The sequence below is a fragment of the Triticum dicoccoides genome, chromosome 3B, assembly GCF_002162155.2.
Source record: "Triticum dicoccoides isolate Atlit2015 ecotype Zavitan chromosome 3B, WEW_v2.0, whole genome shotgun sequence".
In the NCBI taxonomy this organism is placed as follows: domain Eukaryota; kingdom Viridiplantae; phylum Streptophyta; class Magnoliopsida; order Poales; family Poaceae; genus Triticum; species Triticum dicoccoides.
Window position 1 is genome coordinate 221,525,532 of NC_041385.1, and position 12,205 is coordinate 221,537,736.

Consider the following 12,205-nt stretch of genomic DNA (forward strand, 5'->3'; position numbering starts at 1 on the left):
AGCCGGGCGGCGCTGAGGGCGGCGAGGCGCAGGGCTCGGGCGACGGCGGGGAACGCGGTCCGGCGACCTGACGGAGACGCGGCGGAGCGGGGTCCGGCGACCCGGCGGCGACACACCGACGACGGGGTCGGGCAGAGGCGACGGGAGGAGCGAGCGGGGCGCTCGGGCTGGCCGCGGCCCTTGGGGCCCAGATCGGGGCCCGGGCGGGCCTGGGACGGGCCTGCGGCGGCGGGAGGCTGCTGGGGACGCGTGGCATCCGCGGGTTGGACGGGAGCGGCGGCGCGATTTCGTCCGGCCGTCGGCGGACATGTCCGGCGGCGCGGAGGGAGGAAGGAGCTAGGGTTAGGGGAAAATCATCCGCGAATTTGGAGAGGGTTGCACATATATATATAGGTAGAGGGAGCTAGGAGTGTCCAAATGGGGAGCGGTTTTCAGCCACGCGATCATGATCGAACGACCGAGAGCATGAAGGGGAGTTTGGTAGGTTTTGGGCCACTTTGGAAGGGGTGTTGGGCTGCAACAAAAGAGGCCTTTGCGGTTACCCGGTTAACCGTTGGAGTATCAAACGACCTCCAAATGGCACGAAACTTGACAGGCGATCTACCGATGCTATACCAAGGCCGCTTGGCAAACCTCGGGCCATTCCGAGAAAGTTTAATACCCGCTCACAACAAAAGACAAAAGGGGGACGCCGGGGGACATAGGAGCGCCGGATTGCAAAACGGACAACGGGGAAAATGCTTGGATGCATGAGACGAACACGTATGCAAAATGAAATGCACATGATGACATGGCAAAAAGCAACACGCAAGCAAATGACATGGCAACGACGGCGAATAACTGGCAGACACCTGGCGCAACGATTGGGCCAAACAAGGACCGAGACAATTTTGGCCTGTTAAAAGCCCGTGATTTGATTCGCACAATCATGGGCCGGGGTTCATTTCGGGCTGCTGCCGGCCCGTTAGCTGTTCGGCACGTTTCAGGCCCAACCTACATCATGATTGCATGACAGCCCGAATATGTACCGTAACTTTACGGTTTGGCCGGTTTACTGCAAAGACAAGATATATATATATATATATATATATATATATATATATATATATATATATATATATATATATATATATATATATATACAGTAAAATAACTGCAGCATCGTGAATAAGAAAAAACCTAGACTATACAATAAAGAAATTACAGCATATTACATCCACTGGCCATCAAAGTTCACCACTATGATAATAAAGCACAAGCAGACAACATATTACATACACTGGGCATCAAAGATCGCGACTAGTGCAAATAAACACGCCGACAAAATAATATACAAAACCGATAGCACTTCAACAGAGTTCAAGAAAGGTTAGCCCTGCGCAAGCAGCTGAGCAAGATGATGAGACTGCGCTTGTTCAACACTTATATCTTCCTCACTCTGAAAGATAAACAAGCAGACAGATGACAGGTTTTGCACATAAAAGTATCAGTGCTGACAGTTCATCACATTTCTTACTAACGAATAAAGTGACACAATTTAAAATTGCATTAACACAATATGGTATTTTTCAGGTCAAGACGTGGCAGGAAATGACATTGTGAAGGAGTTGGTAGCTTCACGACACCACTGGATTACAGATCAAGAACTCATAAGTATCAATGGTTAGTGTGCTGTCAATTTATCCCATTTCAGATTGGCAAATAAAGAGACGGTTTAAATAATACCCCCTCTGTCCGGAATTACTTGTCATCAAAATGGATGTGTCTAGAACTAAAATACATCCAGATACATCCATTTCAATGACAAGTATTTTCGGACGGAGGGAGTAGTAGAATGATATGACGTTGTTCATAGTTAAGACATTGCAGAATATGACATTGTGCTGTAGTGGGTAGGTTCACCACACCACTGGATTACGGATGAATAACATAAGCATACATGCAGTGCAAAAGAAGATCACTTGCTCTGTATAGTTTAATTTACATGGTATGAAGAAGGAACTTGGTTGTACAACTGAAAACTTAAATTGAGAAAGGACAAACTTTTGTTTATGAACTACATAATAAACTTTAAACATGCAATTTGATGCAAACACCAAAAATAAACAGCTGTTGCAGTCATGCCTAACCAAATATATACAACAAAGTTTGAAGGCTTGAGATGGACAAACTTACATTATTGGTGAAGACAGGCTCTATAAAGGCCTTGTCCATGCTGATGGGGAGGGGGGGCAATTCAAGAAGTTTACCACAGAATCTTCTTCATAGGCATTGCCTTTATTCTACATTTTGTTAAGAGTAAATATAAATGTGATAATATACGAAAAAATGGAGAATATTTAAGATAAGACGAAGAGTGATGCTACATAACCATGTAGCTATAAATGTAAGTGCAGTGATACAGGCAAAAGGTACAGCCAAACGCAATGCATAGCTAAACTTCTTCAGTACCAACCTTATGGTAAGAGTAAATATAGATCTGATGTGTAGAAAATGGAGGGCAAAGGAAAATAAGCTACAGAGTGATGGTACATGAACAACTAACTGTCATTATAAGTACACTGATAAAGGACATCATGTACTTACAAGAACAATACAGAGCTAAAAAAACATTGGCATTGGATATATTCTACACTAATGTAACCATTCATATAGATCAGATAATTTGGAGCGAGCAATTGATAAGCAAGCTATCATGCATACTGCTGTCACATAATGAAGCAGGTATGTATGCAAGTACAGTGATACAGGACAACAGGTACTAACAAGAGCAAAGCAGCGGGCAACATATTTGCGATATCCTGTCATTCTTTTCAAACCGGAATTCTTCTTCGAGCAGGTTTTCTGCAAAAAAGATCCGTAAGGCACATGCGGAAAAGTAGAAGTTCAAATTGTCATGTGGTTTCATAGACAGTACCTCATCCTGGGAACGAGACCAGTGCATAGCAAGGTTTTTCCATTCAATGTCTTCTAAATTTAGCACAGGAGACTTCACCGGAAATTCATTTATAGACTTGCCATCAAAGTGTGATTTCCTTAGGTAACACCGATACTGCTGCAATGCTTCCTTGAAAAGCACAAGCAAGCTTTGCTCGTCATGACTATCCTTATTGACCCTCGCCTAGTTACAACAATGTAATGTAAATCATTGATGTGTTCAATCAGCAGAAAACAGGAAAATAATAACCATGAATAATAGCACTTACACGTATGTTGGACAGGAAGATGTGAAAATGGTGTTTATCTTCACAATAATCTTCCCATGATGGGAATATATGCACGTAGTCCCTAACAACATCGAAAGCATTGTCTTTTAAACTGGGAATAAATGGAATGGGGTTCCAATCTGCAGGAATTGGCCGTCTCTACAGTTGGGATAGGTCTTCGACCGGTGGACTTGCTGTACTTTTTGCTGGAGTGGGATTTTTCTATGGTACAGAGCAAATGAAATCGGTATACCTTTTTCTGGAGTGCAGGTCCTGTGTGGTGGGGCTAGTGGTGTGGCCAGTGAAGTATGGGTACAGTCTGCTGGAGTCGGTCCTACGTTTTGTGTCACTGGTTGTACAACCAATATAAGTGGAGAGCTGTCTTATTTCTCCGGCACCACCACGTTTCTCAAGGACTTTGCTGGTGCTCCTTCAGGTTCGGCAATCACCCTCTTCCTTTTTGATGTCTGATGCACACGAACAACATTTGAGTGGAAAAACATGGTGTGATGACAGATGGAATATGTATTGATAATGGATGGGCATGGCATCTCGACATATATGATGAGTAAACTAAGCAGATGGCGGTGCAACAAAGTAGAAGAAATGCAAGACAACATATGCAAGATACCCGCAATCAATAAAACATTGCCAAATTAGAACAGGCACCTTGATGGGTGAACAGGACAGGCCATCTGCCTTTGACTCCTCGAGGTTGGAATAGTCATTAGGATCATATTCTGAACAAGAGTCAACAGGTGGGGAGCGTATGAGTTTCATTGCATCCAGAATGGCACTCAATGCCTTGGTGCCAATTTTGTAAGTCATTGCAGTGTTTAGCTTCAAGAGTGGACTGCTGCTAGTGCGACACAAAGCAGCTACATAGATCATAGTGTAGATATAACGGGAAAACCTTAAGCATCAGAGTAAAATCAGCAAAGTGGAACTTGCTGGAATATATGTGCTAGTATTGCCGGTACGGCTAGAAAGGCTTCGGATACCAGCTCTCTTCAAGTGAAGGTGCGGTACTGTTAATATCTGTGTAACTCTCAAAGGCGACACAACTCCGCGCATTTCCTTGCTATTCTTATAGGATTCAAGTGGGCAGGCCACTACAAATCCTATTCCTATGTTTACAAGATCCTACGAATCAAAGAGGCTCAAAGTGTCCATCACAACCGACCGTATAGACCTCTACACTGCAAATGTCCCTGCTCATCTTCAGTACAAGGAACATACTGTACTACTAGCATACTCCCTCCGTTCCAAAATATAAGTCTTGGTAGAGATTTCCACTATGGATCACATACAGATGTATCCAGATACATTTTAGAGTGTAGATTCACTCATTTTGCTCCATATGTAGTCCATGGTGGAATCTATACGAAGACTTGTATTTAGGAACGGAGAGAGTACATATTAAAGAAGAATGGAAGAGGAACATGGTAAAGAAGAGCAAGCAGATTTTGGATAATAAAATGTTGGTTGCACAGTGCCCACACATGATGAACCAGAGCACATTAAGAATGCAACTCCCAGTTGTCTCTTGACCATTTCAGGCGGTTGGATGAAGATCCTACGTCTCCTAACCCTTCTTCTTCCTCGTCTCTGATTCTTCCCATATAGAACACCGCACGGGCCGCCGGCCGGACCACCGGCCCCCACCGCCTGTGTTCCTCCGCCACCCCCACCCCCCACCCGCGTCGAGTTTTCTTCGTTCGGTGAGGCCCCACAACCACCCGAGCCCCTTCGATCGCACCGGTGAACTCCGGCGAGCTCTGAAAAATCGACTAACCCAATTTTGAAATTTAGTCTACTGTGGTTTAACTAGTGTGGAATATAAAAGGGGAAAACCATAAGCATTGGGAGTATAGTGTTGAGCGTGCCATGGCGGATCCAAAGGTGCAAACCGGACAAAGTCAACTTCGCAACCAAGACAAGAAATTAGAGTAAAGCAGTGGCGATCTATTTTCTTGCTGCGATAAATAAGTTGAGCTGATACGAAAGAGTACCGCCTCTGGTGCGGCACCGTGTATGCATCTACTGAGAATTTGACGGTGCTGCGGTAGCGATGGCTGTCGGCGGCGTGGATGCAGATCTAGGTGGGTAGACGGTGGCGGCGGGGCGCGGTGAACGAGACGGTCGTAGGAGCGGCGCCGGCAAGGTGGACGACGGCGGGGATGAAGCGAGAGGATGGGATGCAAGGATCCCAGTCCGAAGGCATGGATGAGAGAGGTCGATCTCTTGTAATGGACGACGGCGTCGGGGTATTAGCTCCAGCATGGTGGAGGAGGACGGCGGTGGATGGGGTGGCGGACGGTGGCGGATGGAGGAGGGTGGGGTGGAGAGGGTGTTTTGGCGCCCACGGAGTATGAATGGGGAAAAGGGAGGTAGAGTGGAAGGGGGAACCATGTATTCAGGGCGCGCTTGTCTCAAATGCAAGGAAATTTACAAACTTAGCCCCTGTTTCAAATTTCTACTACATCACAGCAACATTAGTAAGTTGGGGATAGGACGGCAATCTCGCATACACCGAATATTTGCCGAGGAGAGTTTGTTTTTGGCGCCCACCGTGTATGAATATGAATCGGGGAGGGAGTCGATTTCGGCCGAGGGCACACTCTGTTTTGGCGCCCACCGTGTATGAATCCGGGTGAGAGGCGGTTACGTCACGTTTGGGTGAAATTACAAACCTACCCCTATTGAAACATATAGAAATCCAGCAGATAGGCTTTGCCTGGCAGGGATAGGCAGTAGTTTTCCATCTCGCAGATTTTGGTTTCGGGCGGTTACTGTGACTTTCCCCACTTCATTCAAATTTTGCAGAGTGCACGTTTACCGTGCCAACTCAATTCGAATCCCGTTTGTATTCCATTTTTTTCGAGCGGGATCTATTTTCAATTGGAATTACATTCTATGTACATCATTTTTTTATATATACTTTCAAAAGCACAACAAATAATTCTGCTCCTTTATATGTATAATATGATTTGCAAATACAATGATCTCGAAATCTTAAGGTTGAATTCAAAAAAATCTAACCAAATTATGTTCTACTAAAATGTATGGATCAGTAATATCTACATATTAAATAACATAGATGTGCGTGAATTCATGTGAGTATGCATGTTTGATAGATCAATTTTGGTTCGAGTATGGATTACATGTATCATCATCTCGAATTCAAATATTTGAATCCCTTTTTTGTTCACTCCTTTCACGCCCATCTCTCTCGCATGCATGCTCCTTCAGGTAGCTATCACTCTCTTTTCTCCAGCTCACCCGCACGCTCACTTCATGTTTCTCCTATCCTCGCAAACATGGTCTCTGGACGTCTCCCTTGAGAAGTGTCACACTCTCCCTATCATTATACATTACACGGTTTTCACTATCTCTCACGTCTCTACTGTTCTCTGGTATCACTCGGTACCTAAGCTTTCTTTTTCACCGCCACACATAGTCTCCACTCGTCTTTCACTTTGTCTTTCTCTCTATGGGATTCTCTCACACACCCGATATGTCTCTACATATGACTCATACCACTAAAATTACTCTCTCTCTCTCTCTTGTAGACACAACATTTGTTGCGGTCTCCTTTTCGTCTCCATCTCAGACTGGCATTATTCATTTGTTTACCGATCAGACAACCCCGACTACCATCTCCTCTCTCTCTCCCACAGATGCACACACACAACTCCTGCTTCCACTCCCCTTCCCGACTACCGTCTCTCTCTCACACACACAAAACTCTCGCTTTCGCACCCCGACTCGTATTTCTCTCACAAACATTTATCGACTAGCTAGCCTCTAGATAGGTTTATACACCCTCACACTCATGCTTCCACCATCACATACATGTCTCTCTCCCGCTCCTTGTATCTATGTAGCTTTTTCTTCCCTTCTTGAGACACGCCCTCTCGATCGTGCACACACACACACTATCACCTCATTTTAAGCTGATACATATCACACACACACTACTTGTGTCTTTGTCACACATGCACTCCGTCCTCCTCCACTCTCCCTCTCTCTCACACACACATGGGCTTTTTGCAACAACTAGCAAGATGCCCATGCGTTGCACGGAACATCAAGATGCATTTGTATGAGTAGTTTATCTTGTGGGGGAAAAGGATGAACGAGGGAAGGCCTTATTCGCAAACGTGGAGAGGGGTGTGGGTATATTTTTGCAAAATTGCCATAGTTTCCTTCCTATCCGTCAGATATAGATCGAACGGCCTATATTGCAGGATGGCAGACACACGATCATCACCAACAATGCTTTTTATAAGAGTAGGGATAAAAATAGAGTTGGTGATGATGTCGGGCCTGCCATCCTGCAATGTAGGTCGTCCGATTTATATCTGACGGATAGGAAGGAAAATATGGCAATTTACCCGCACTCTTCACCACATTTGCAGATAAGGCCTTCCCTCGTTCATACTTTTCTCCCACAAGATCTTGATGTTCCGTGCAACGCACGGGCATCTTGCTAGTAAGAGTAGAAATTAACATATACCACTTCTCGAATCTTGAAACCAACAGCATTCCTCCCTTATCTCATCAAAACCGCCAAAGGAATATATTTTGAGTGAAACATAACATATTTTTAGTGATATACGTATTTTAAAACTAGACTTTTTTTTCTATCAAATCGGTGAATATGTATTAATCTACTTTGATCGTATGGCAATGCATTGGCACATTGCTAGTAGTTAATATAATTTTTTGGACACCAGACAAACGGTGGAGTACATATACGAAGAGAAGAGGCGCACGCACGCAGTCGGCCTCTCGCTGTCTTGCACACATGAGTGTTACGTAAAGGCAACGTTAACAAATAAACCCTAAAACCCTAGGTGCACGATTGCTGCATTCGCGGGTACCGGGTACGTGGTGGAGCACCTTTGTAGGAATAGTCAGCTCGCGTGATAATTTGATCCATAGGAGTTGATGGTCGAGACCACAGGTGAACGACTTGGAGCGCGGTGGCTCGCCAGTTGCCACAGATCGAGTAGCCACGTTTAAAATATCATTTTTTAGCGGGGTTAAGAGTTCCGATTTTCAATGGCACGTTATAAGTAGTAAGTAGTTTTTAGAATGATTGGTATGGAGCGAAAGTGGAATCCATAGTACTATGTACCTCCTTGGCGTATGGTTGTATGGGTTTATGTTGCGAGATGTTGAACCTGGTAGTTCTAGGACAAATACTATGGTTTAGATTTAGATGCTGATTTTCAGTAATCGGAAGGGGAAACCCTTCTTTGATTAAAAAAAACTACCACCTCCATTCTGGTTTATTAGTCCCCATCGTACTTTGGGTCAAAGTTTGTCCACGAATTTTACTGGTAAAATGTGAATGGAAAACGAGATTTTGTTATACCCAAACAAAAAAGGACTGGAGGGAGTGATTGCTCTAACATGGACGCGACCTCTCATAGCGCAGGCAATGAACCAGCGCGCCGGCCAAGAGGGCCGCACTCGCTGCAGACCCGGCTAAGCACGCCTCCTCGCCGCGTGCAACCAGCTTAAGACTGCCCCACCCGCCTTCATTGAATCCGCGCGTGTGCCGGCAACACGTCCTTCCGCGAGCCGGCAGGCATTTTAGAACAAAAAAATGACTAAAATATAATTAATTTACGCATGGTCTTGACTTGTTGTGCTCGCACTGGTAGCAGGAACTAGTAGAGGTTTTTCTTTATTTATAACTCTCCTCACATTTTTTTTGGCTTTGAAGTGAATCATGGTTATGGACATTATGTATGAATGTGCAGATATCTGTGAACATGAGTCTGATGTGGAAGTTGAACTTGGAATGTCGGGCTTGCGAGTGAACTATACCATGTCCAATGCTTCGTCTGATATTGTTTGGAAAGTAATTGCTGTTATTACATGACCCAAAAAAACATTTTGTGCCACATCAGTAGATGCACAGACATCACAACAGGCATGCTGACTGGATAAACATTTGAACCTAGCTATTATGAAGGAAATTTTGTATTGACAACAATTTTAGATAGCAGGAGACGCCTAGCCTGCTCTGCCTCTGCTAGCTTATTTCTGGCTTCTTCCATCTCTTCTTTGGCTTGGGTGAAGAGAGCATCTAATTGCTCTTTTCTCTTCTTCAGGAACTCAGCTACATTCTCAAGGGCTGCTACACGCTTTCTTTCAGCCTTTACTAATGCCACGAGGACACGAACAGCTGACGACTCCACCTGGCTTGTGTGTAATCCAGCATCATCTAGGAATTTGCACCTTGTTCCTAATCCAGCATCATTAGGGAACTGGCACCTTGTGTGTAATCTAGCCTCATTTTGGAAACATGATCTCGAGGTTGACCATACTTCCCTCCTCACAGGAACTGCATCCTAACATGAAGTTACTTCTCTTTTAGATCAATACTTAGAGAAACCTAGATCCATTTAGTAGAAGCCAGATAAACAGAACTCAGAGAAGTGAATTCAAAAGGAAAAGAAATATAAAAACAGACTACAAGGTGAGAACACCCACTTCCTACATCAAGCTAAAAACGAAAGCATTAGGACGATTAAGACTCTTCTTATTGCACATCGAAGAACACCACGCTTAAGAGAAACAGAAACTACAACATATACACATCAAAGAACACGAGGCTAAACGAAAGTAATTGAAAGGGTGTTACTTACCAAAGCTCATTTTACAGGTTCGGTGTAGCTCCTCTTTAACTTGCCACGCTCCTTGAAGATGTCCCGAATATCCCGTGTTTGGTCTCCATTGCTCCTCTACATGTTCACACTCGTGGTTTTAAAATCTCAACATGGCAAGAAAAATACTACTAGTAATACTCGCGCATGTTGTGGGCAACATTAAAGCACTTGTATGCCATGTTAGAGCATCTCCAACAGAATCGCAACGCGCGGCGCTTTAAAAAAGTGTTTACAGTGTTGAGATCGAGAAGTAGATACTAGAGAGTAGAGTATAGTTCTCATCATAGATAGATAAGAAAAGATAATTCAACTACTCCTTGTCGTCCGACTCCTCCTCGATGATGTCCTCCTCCGACGTCTGACTGTAGGCGTGAAGATACCGATCGTCGTTGGATTCCTAGGGCGACGCTGCTCCTAGCCTCATGTTGAATTGAGCATCCGCTTTTCGCCTACGCTTGTCCTCACGATAGGCGGCTCGGTCCGCCCTCCTCTTATCCCTCTCCGCCCTCCTTTGCACGTAGAACCCGCGCTCATTGATGATGTCCTGCGGGAAGTGTTGGAGCCACAACGCCATGGCTTCCTCATCCATCTCGGCGATGCCAAGACGGTGCTCCCGCCTCCGGTTGTCGCGACGATCCTCGTCGGTGCTAAGCCGCGGCAGAGGCGCGAGCTCCTGCGCCCGCTCCCACGTCGGCACGTTGGAGAAGTTCAATGTTCTATGAGGCCACCGGAGGCGCCACGCCGCCGCGTTGTACGCGCGGGCGGCCTCGTTGGCGGTGTCGAAATTGCCAAGGCTGAGGCGCATCCCGCGAAACCGGATCTCGACGGAGAAGCCGCTGGAGGGGCGCGCGTGGACGCGGCGGTATCCCCAAGTTTCTTGGCGATGCGGCGGCATGCTGGTGCGGCGGCAGCGATGCGAAAAAGAGTGGGGAGAGAGCGGTGGCAAGGCACAGAGCGGTGGGAGGGCGTTGGATTTTATAAAGCGCGCCGGACGCCGCGCGCCAAAACTAGCGCACGCCCGGCCGCTTTTTCCCGCGCGCGCACGCGATCCTTTCCCGATGTCTCTGCTATCTCTACTCTCTTCTCTACGGTTATATTTATTTTATATTTAATATTTAATATTTATCTCTACTTCCTTTACTGTCTACTTTTTTTTCTCTATACTTTTTTTCTTGCAATATAGGCCGTCCGATTTATATCTGACAGATATGAAGGAAACAAATGGGAATTTTGCAAAAAGATACCCATACCCCTCTCTAGATTTGCAAATAAGGCCTTCCCTCGTTCATCCTTTTCTCCCACAAGATAAACTACTCATACAAATGCATCTTGATGCGTGCAACGCATGGGCATCTTGCTAGTTCTAAAAACCTTTCCATCATTTGCCACAATACTGGTTGCAGATGAAAAACCTACCCAAGCACAGCGCGATACAGGAGCGACGCACAATTACAAGCTGATATTCTGTTGGACAATGGAGGCTATAACCAATTACTTTTACGGGAACAATAGCACCCAGGAAAATTGAAGGGTAGGTATGAACAAAATTGGAACTACACATGTACTGCTAAGTGATTCAATACACACATTACCAATCGAGGAGGAGAATGATGGTCGCGGCAGCCTCTGTGAGTCATGGTCGGCAACGGGAGTCAGTTCATTGTCCACGACGGTGGTACTTCTGCGCTTGGCGTCAGCTTCCGGGAAGCAGATCCGAGACCGTGGAAGACGATGCCGGGGAAGAGGCTCCGTGTACGATGACGACGGTGGACCGGCTCTAGTGCGGCGTACAAGGTCGTCGATGAGGCAGATGCGCTGCGGTGGACGAGTGCGCCGATGTAAAGGGGAGGAGCAAGAAGGCTGTGGTGCCGTGGAGAAGTCTATTTTGCGGTGGGGATAGAAAATGGGGAGTATTCAGGTGTACTACTCTGGGTGCCGGGGTGGGGTTGGCTGGGTAGGGTGAACCTGAAGTTACGAAAACAGCCCCCTACCAAGCGTCGTCCGTAGGCCTGTTCCGAAGGCTATGATGGTAACTTCCCACTTCTCGAAGCAGGGTCGCGGGAGATTTTCCCGCCGACCTCAAAATTTTGTGACACTGGACTCCCCGTGTGGCGTGTTGAGTGATTCGGCTAAGCAACTAGCGAGTAGTAGTAGTAAACTCTGCATATTAGGTTTGACCAAAGTCAAACTTCCTAAAGTTTGACCAAGTTTATACAAAAATATAAACATTTACCATAACAAATATGTATGATGTGAAAGTACATTCAATAATGAATCTAATGGTATTTATTTGTTATTGTATATGTTAATATT